We start from the raw sequence: 6,850 nt of genomic DNA on the forward strand, positions 1-6,850 counted from the left end.
GTGTAGTTGAAATATGGAATACAACTCTTATTAGAAGTTGTGTGCATAAAACTATTTTGAAAAAAAAAATTATAGCTGAAACCGAATTGCATGAATTGCCGAAAGTATTTCACATTCACATTAACATGCCAGTGTAGCACATTTACATTCATTCAAGCTAACCTACCACTCCAATTGCATTACCTAGCTAACTTCAAATCACCTTGCATGAAAGTGTGTTGCTCAACGAAAGAAAATAAAATGATAGATTCTTTGAACATGACTAAAAATATCATATAAATCGTAAAACACAGATATTGGCCTTTCCTACAAATATGACAGTAGCATACACGTTCCAGTATGGTAGTCTGGGTTACATTGCTAAATGGAAATGATCTGTTTTGCTGCACACTCTCTTCTTGGTAAACCTAACACCGATTATGAGAAACATAGTGGTAGATGATACCGTAGAGGCACTGGCTTAGACATGAAGTGTCGTAGTTCTCAACGAAAGCCTACAGGAGAAGAGTGTCATTTAGCAATACAAAGTAACAGTCAAAATTTTATAATACAAAGTAACAGTCAACCTAAGAGTGTCATTTAACAATACCTTACACTGAAACTAACCTTTCCAAGTCCTAGAGAGGGTTCACCGTTAGGTTGTGGACGGGGGATGACAATATTCATCAATGTACCTGCAATCGCAAAATGTACGAGTTAGAAACAAATTATTCTGAAGGTCCAAAAGTGCAAACTAGTGGTTTTATGGGGCGTGAAATCAAATATTTCCAAAGGCTGCGAAACACAAAAAAAAAACAAAAGCTCGAATATAAAAAACAAAGACATCAACTTACCAAATTTTCCACCTTCTACCCTCATATCTTCCAAAATATCTTCATACTCTTCATCATCTTTAAGCTCATCTGCAGTAACCACCTCTGTCAGGCATACGACCTTGGTAGCAATGCCACCTCCATTACCACCACCTAGACCACCTCCGGTTTGGAACAATTGCCTCTGCCAAAGAAAACAAGAAAACTCATTAGTAAGGAAACAAAAAAAGATATCAGTAGCAAATATTTATATATTTATTGTATATACTGGAAACTAAGAAAAATATAAAGTGTGTTCCACTAACCTGCCACGCGACCTGTAGTTGTGCCTGTATTAAGACGTTTCCTGCTCAGGTTTTAGCTGAGCGGTGCCCAGGTTCGCTCGTCTAACAGTAAGAGTTTTATCACCCATTTAGAGCAGCACAAGCAATATCTGTAACTGAGAGATCCTAGTAAACGCAGAAGGCGTATCCTTTAGAGTTCCTTGTTTCCATGTCCTTCACCAGATCGAAACCACGAAGGGGACCAAAAGATTCAAGCAACTCTCTAATTTGTGCTTCTGTGAAGTAATATGGGAGCCCAGTAAGTTGCTTGCATATACAGAAACAACATGTTAAAAATTCAGCTTAATCCGATATATGGATAACCATTGAGAATAGGTTGTTCAGGATATAAATTCTGCAGAACGTAGTCATAGATTATGCAATCTTGGCAGTAGTAAACAGGACCTGATCATCATGCAATTTTTACTGTATATAAAGAGATGGATAACTAATTAATAGCTAAAGGATTCGCATATAACTGCATATACGAGGTTTTAGCAGATAATGAAGATATATATCTGTAAACTTCTCTAGTTCGATCCATGTTTTCCAAATCAAGCTCTTCGTATAGAGCATAATTGATCCTACACAAGAACAAATTTTGCCCATCAAGTCATCCCCTGCTGTCCACTGCACTACACAACCACCATTCCATACATCCTCCTCAAAGCATTAATTGCATCAACATCTGCAGCTTGACAACCTAGCCATAGCAGCAGCATCACAGTCACGACACCAATATCCTAAGCCATTATCCTCAAATATATCAGCTGAATCCATCTGAGCTTTAACTGCAGTCCATTCATGTGCTACTGCAACAGCTCAACACCACCAGTTTCATGAGACATACATTCCCTTCTTCACATCCATCATACCAACATTCCCCATTACCATTTCACATCACTCCATTCATCTTGCTTCCAAATGTCCTAACATACAACTAGGTTCGCAGGCCATTCATTGTATTGCGGCATCTCCATCACCAACTGCAATCCCATTTTTATCTCAAGACTCAGTTTCAGCCATATTCATTTCAACTAAGAAAAAATACAAGAAAGATAAGCTGTAACTGTAGGATCAGTTGCTTGCAACTCTACCTGAATTCCGTCAAGCTCTCTCTTGAACCTCTCCTATGAACTCGCGTAAATCATCTTGGTCCTCACCCTTGTGGTATCATGAGACCTTCAAAACACAATAATGAGACAAAGGTTACTCACAGTTCTAACCCTGACCAGAATTCCTATCAGACAACAAAAAACACAGTTGCAAAAGTTATCAATAGATGAAGAAAACCTTTCTCTTTTGGCAATTCTCATAGCTTTCAGCTGACTCGCCAAGCTTCTCCAGAATAATTTGCTTTTGCTTATCCTTCTCTTCAATTTTGTACACAAAAAAACGGAAAGTCCTTTTTTCCTTCAATTCCAAAAACCTTTGTTTGCAATCATCGTGCACAGCAATCTCCGACGCTGCATTATTCTAATACAAAAAATTCAATCCACAATTCAAAATCAATACCAATCCACTATACCCACATACCAAAATCAATACGAATCCAAATACAGGACCAACAAGAATCAATACCGAATACAAATTCCAACCTCCTCTCCCATTCTTCTCCATATCTTCCTCTTTCTCTTCCTCCTCCACTAGCACCACCTCTAGGTCTAACTCAGGCGGTACCTGAAATTGCAAATCAAACACCATTATGTTAAAACAATGACAAAGAAAAAAAAAGTAAAAACACAAAGTGAAAAATCCCAAACATTATACACAAATAATACTTACAATCCAAATATTTTCAACACCACCAAGTACAGCAGCAACAAGCTTTGATCTAAAAGGATTCCAGACTTTGTACCCAATCACTTTACTACCACCTTTCATTCCACCACTACCACGACCTCCTCCTTTGCTGCCTCCTCTGCCTCTACCACCACCACGACCTCTAATTTTTCAAATCAAACATTCTCATCTCTAATCCTTCCCTAAAACCTCAATTTCAATTTCAGTCACTTGATTCAATTACATCCAAGAACCCTAATATCTATTTTGAGAAAGAACATAAACCCTAGCTTCTCTAATCTTCATTAAAACTCACACATCAATCACTAATTCTTCCTCATCATACTGTGTTCACAAAACCCATCTTTAATTTCTCCATTTCTAACTCAATTAACGATTCACTAAGAAAACCCTAGTTCTCGATTCATAACAGGACTCAATCTTCTTCTTCATAATTAGCAGAAACACCAACTCCTTCTTCTTTTATACATCCTCACGATTTAAATTTCCTCAAGCCATACCTCAATTTTACCTCTCGATTTTCAACTGAAGAAGAGCAGAGAAGAAGAACGAAAAAGAAGAAAGAAGAAGAGAGAATAAGAAGAGAAAATGAGTTTCAAAGGAGCCATTGCAATTTGAAAGAACCGATCTACAACTTCCGTAAGTTTTTTTACATAAGAGAGTGATCGAGAAATAGATTATGTGGTGATTTAGGGTTTTCTTTTGCAAGCGAGGCGGAAGATAAGGTTAGAGACGAAGATAAGAGAGGAAAATGAAGAAACTGTGAGAAATTTTCTTTTGATCTTCTATATACCTATCTTTAAACGGCCAAGATTTGATTTAAATATGGTCATTCGGATTAGGGATATCTTTGGACGGTGCAGATTTGATTTGAGACTGTCATACGGATCAACGAAAGTGTGTTTTCTTTGTGTGTTTCTTTGTGCTTTCTCTATGTGCTTCCGGATTGAATTTCGACTAGTCACATAAGTCGTGAAGTAATTTCGACTATCCATACATGTCATGAAGTAGCTTTAGTTCACACTGGAAGACTCGGGTTCTCAGGATACACCATTGAAATCGATAAATATGAAGCTCTTTGTGTGTTTTTTTGTTCTTTTTTTGTGATTTCGATTTGTGCTTTTGTGCTTTATTTTTTTGCTTTCGGTTTATTTTAACTAGGGTTAGCAAGATACATCATCGAAATTGATAAATATAAAGCTCAGTGTCGACTCGAACTTCAAATGTGGCATAATGGCATACAAACTATGAATCGGGAAGCTCCAGGAGGGTTCTGACTTCAAGCTTAGCATAATACATCATCGAAATTGATAAATATGAATCTCAATGTCGTTTCGAACTTCAAATTCGGTATAACGACAAACAAACTATGAATCATGAAGCTTCAGGAGGGTTCTAACTTCAAACTTGGAATGATACATCATCGAAATCCATAAATTTGAATCTCAGAGTCGATTCGAACTTCAAATATGGTATAGCGACATAGAAACTATGAATCATGAAGCTTTGGGAGAGTTCTGACTTCAAACTTAGCATGATACATCATCAAATCGATAAATTTGAAGCTCAATGTCGGTTTGAACTTCCTAAGAACGATGAATTCATTCATCCACAGCTAAGATTCCATCGGAATATTCTCCGAAACCTTAAACACACCACAAATTTGTTAACTTTGACATTGAACCTGGCTACGAGCTCAAAATCTGGCCGCGAGTAGACTACAATAAGTCGGAAACTGCGTAAGAACGATGAATCCAGCCATCTACAAGTAAGATTTCATCGGAATATTCTCCGAAACCTTAAACACACCACAAATTAGACACTGAACCAGGCTCTGAGCTCGATAGTTGGTCGCGAGTGGACTATTATAAGTCGAAAACTTTATAGGAACGATGAATTCACCAGTCTACAGATAAAATTCCATCAGAATATTCCATTTACAGGTAAGATTCCTTCGAGATATTCTACGAAACATTAAAAAATCATATTTCTGCATATTGTATGCGTACCCGGATCCAAGATCGAAACCTGGCCGTCGAATCCCCCAAACCTCATTTTTTCCCACATTCTATATTTTAACTTCAACAACACTTATAAGTGTTGTTATACGTTTCTATTAAAATAAAAAAAACACTAAACTTGTGAACTGTAAGGATGGTTGATGAGCTAGACATCCATGCATTAGGTTCATGTTCAAATCTCCCCTCTAACGTATTTTTCATTATCATATTTTTGTGTTCTTCAACAACACTTGTGAGAATTGTGATAGGATAAGTCACTACACTTATGAAACAAAGTTGTTATACCTAAATGTCGTCACAACAGTTTTGCTAAAGGAGTTGTCGTTTGTTTTCTTAGCGCAACCCCTTATTCCTAAGGGTTGGTAGTGATGATATACCACAACTCTTCCTTTGAAACCAGTTGTAAAACATAGGACTTTCTACGATGTATAGCGAAGTGTTGTAAATCTCCAGTTGTAAATGTATATTTTTCCCGTAGTGTGCCGTTACGATTCGAAAAGTTATAATGTTATAACTCGTTTTCCTTTTTCTCTATAAATATGTTAGTGAGAGGAACGCTGTGGCTTCTCCATCAGCCATCAAAAGTTTCTGGACTTACTTGTCTAAATCCTCCAGGTACTTTCTCTTCCTCTCTTTAGGGTTATTATAAGAAAGAAAGCAAGCAATAATAAGAACCCATCAGCAGTTTACCGGATAACCTAATACATCACATTCTCTCTTTTATTGATACGAAATATGCGGTCCAAACTAGTGTTCTCTCCAAAAGATGGAAAACTACTTGGATTTCTCTACCTTATCTCAACTTCACTTGGAGTGATTTCATTGAAGGCTGCAAAGATAATAATCTTAATGATCCTGTGAGTAGAAGTAAACAGTTAGATAGGTTTGTAGATTTTGTCTGCATGGTATTCATGTTACGTGATGACTCTGATATACCAAAGTTGAAGATTTCCCTGGATAGGACTGCGCGTATGTCTGATGAGGTCTTGAGAAATCTTACTCGATGGATTCTTGCGGCTGTAGGGCGTAATGTAACAGAACTAATTATACTTATTGATTACAATGCATATGAGCTTCCGCATGCTCTGCTTAATTGTAAATCGTTGAGGAAGTTGTGGTTCTTTGGTAGTCGTAGTGGGCGTTTCGGTAACAAATTTACAAAAATTATTTTACCAAAATCAATGGGTTTACCGCAGCTCAAAGACTTGGCGCTTGTTGGAGTTTCGATATCTAATGCTGAATTAACTCAAAGGCTCTTCACCAGCTGTCCACTTCTCAATTTGCTATTCATATATGGTTGTGACTTACGAAGTGATAATCAGCAAAATTGCATCGCTGATTCTCCCAGCCCTGAGCATTTTGGATATTACGGTAGAAATCTCTGGTTGCAATTTCCTACCATGGCTAACAATATTAAGTTATCTGCTCCAAATCTTGTAGAATTTGACTGCAAAGTTTTGTTAACGCAAGAGTATTCTCTAGAAAAATTTCCTTCAGTAGTCCATGCTACTTTTAGAATGATACTCAAACACGAGAAAAGGATGAAACTGCAAAAACATATTCAAAGCTGCCTGCTGAGGAAAACAAAGTTTATGCCAGACGTGTGATGAAATTTCTACAAGCTGTTCCTAACGTGCGAAGATTAACGCTGGATTTCTTGAGGTATGGATGTACACCCTTCCTTGGTATTTCTTTCTTAATGGAATTCGGTTTCCCATACTTGGACTTGGAATATTTAGATGCAAACTGCATGTTAATTATTTACGATTTTTTCTATTGTTTTGCTAGGTACACTCAAATGCTGATGACTTATTAGACTTTCGATTTCTTCAATTCTTTAAACTGCTACGTTTAAAGCTGGATATCTGGCTTACAAGAGGCTGCTTGCGTT

At 37.2% G+C, this 6,850-nt stretch overlaps 1 long non-coding RNA gene across 2 annotated transcripts; it reads right to left on the minus strand.

The window, feature by feature from the left end:
* Positions 1–320: 320 nt before the first annotated feature.
* Positions 321–1,660, minus strand: LOC113337833. 2 transcript variants are annotated; one of them, XR_003354442.1, is made up of 4 exons: positions 1,118–1,660; positions 834–996; positions 590–674; positions 321–494 (listed from the first exon to the last, which is right to left on the minus strand). It is a non-coding gene; the product is annotated as an uncharacterized LOC113337833 (long non-coding RNA). The 2 variants fall into 2 exon arrangements; XR_003354441.1 differs by having other exon boundaries at positions 407–674.
* Between the last annotated feature and the right edge of the window lie 5,190 nt (positions 1,661–6,850).

Source organism: Papaver somniferum, unplaced genomic scaffold (genome assembly GCF_003573695.1).
Source record: "Papaver somniferum cultivar HN1 unplaced genomic scaffold, ASM357369v1 unplaced-scaffold_18, whole genome shotgun sequence".
NCBI lineage: Eukaryota > Viridiplantae > Streptophyta > Magnoliopsida > Ranunculales > Papaveraceae > Papaver > Papaver somniferum.